The following is a 1,913-nucleotide window of genomic DNA, read 5'->3' as shown; positions in this document are numbered from 1 at the left end:
CAAGAGAAAAAGAGAGAGAAAGAGAAAAGAAAAAAAAAGGCAACAAGAGAAAAGGAAGAAGGGAGGGACATGGCAGGACATCCTCCTGCCAGGGCTGACGCTCCTCACGGCCCCTCTCAGCCCCTCACAGCCCCAGGCACGGGGCTCCTCCCAAGGAGAAGGGGTCAGGCCCTGCTTGTTCTCCTTTTATTTCGGGCACTTCACAGCAACGAGCACAGAAAGGCTGAACCGGAGCCTTTCCCCAGCGTTTCCCTCGGGGTTAATGCCGAGGCCGAAGCTCTGTGCCGGCGCTGGCCCGAGCGCGAACATCCCTGCAGCCCCCGAGCCTTTGCTGTCCCCCGGGCCCGTTCCCTGTCCCCGAGTCCCGCCCGGCTCTGGCAGCAGCAGGAGCCGCAGCGCAGCGGGCGCCGGCCCGGCCCGGCCGGGGCTGCCGGGCACGAGCAGCAGCAGCGCCGGCCCTTCCCGCCCGCTCCCGCCTCGGCTTCCCAAGGGCTTTTTCCAGGGGAGTTCTGGAGCAGAGCAACCATCACCCCCAAACAGCCCCGATTCCTCAGGGCCCGGCTGTGCTGCCCTGAGCCGGCCTTCAGAGAAAAAAGGAAGGATCGGCTTCCAGCGCTGCTCTCAGCACGGTTTTACTCCCCCTGAGCTGACAGCACGGGGCTGTTGTTGCCTTTGCCTTGGGAACTGGAGATCGCGGCTGCTCTTGCCCCTCTTCTGGTTGCCACCTGAATTTTATCAGAAAACCGCAATTGCCTCTTTCGATCAGCGCTACCCACGGTGCTTTCGTGACAGTAAACTCAGTATTTTTGTCACAGGCATCATGATTAGCAGAGATTGAAATGCTCAGAAGCCTGGAGCCCTGGGCACGGCCGCCAATTGCGGGGCAGCGGCGCAGAGGGAACGTCCTGCGGCCCAAACCTCCTGCTCCTCCCACACAGCGCCCATCCCATCGCTCTCCCCCTCCTGCTCTCCCAGCACGGCACAAATTCCAGCTGGGAGGAGGCTTCCCAAGAAAGGGCTCGGCTCCTGTTACAGCCTGAGTGTCCCTGCAGAAGAACAGGGCATCTTTCAGGCACTTCCACAAGCTCAGGGTTCTCATTTGATCTGGGATGCAAATGGCCTTGTTAGGAAGGATAAAAGCAGAGGAAATGGATTAGAAATTATTAGAAAAAATCACCCTTCTTCCAGACAAAGTTCACAAAATCATTCCCTGCATTTCTCCTTTTCAGATTATTTCAGTGTCTGAGAGGTCCAGCTTGCATGAACTGATTGTGCTCTTGATTTATAGCAGTGCAAGAGATGTAGACTGATCTAAACTGAACACAGAAACAAAGTAACTCTGTCAGCCCATTTTCATGTTCTAGATCACTTTCCAGATGTCCATGGAGATGTGGGAATGATTATCACACACCTCTCCATTTCTGGCTGCAGGCTCTGGGGATTCTTTCTCTGAATTCAGCCAGGGTTGCAGTGCCTAACAATTCCTGGTTCCACCTCCTGATTTCTTAGGTTAGAACAGCCACAATGAAAACCTCACCAATGGCACAACTGCCCAGCCCACAGGGAAAAGAAAGGACAATTTGTAAACTTCTCCCAACATTTGTCCTGCTTTGCTGCAGCACTCGTGCTGCACTCACAGTGTGGGAAGCCAAGAGAAGCTGCAGTTGGTGGCACATCTTGTGACAGGAGCTGCACCTCATTCTCCCAGAAAGATTCTTGAAAAGAGCAGACAGGACTGCAGAGAAGATTCCCAGAAAACTGAAACAGCTTTCCAGAAGTGAAATGAAAATGGAAAGAAACAATCCGAGGTGTTTTCCTCTCTATTTCTGTGCTCCCCTTTTTCATGTTGCACTGCTTCTCCATCCCATGCATTCCAAATGGATCTCACCTCTAAGATCTGTGCCTTAGCAAGT

This window comes from Coloeus monedula (assembly GCF_965178545.1).
Source record: "Coloeus monedula genome assembly, contig: HAP1_SCAFFOLD_105, whole genome shotgun sequence".
NCBI lineage: Eukaryota > Metazoa > Chordata > Aves > Passeriformes > Corvidae > Coloeus > Coloeus monedula.
Note: the sequence above shows the minus strand (reverse complement) of the source record.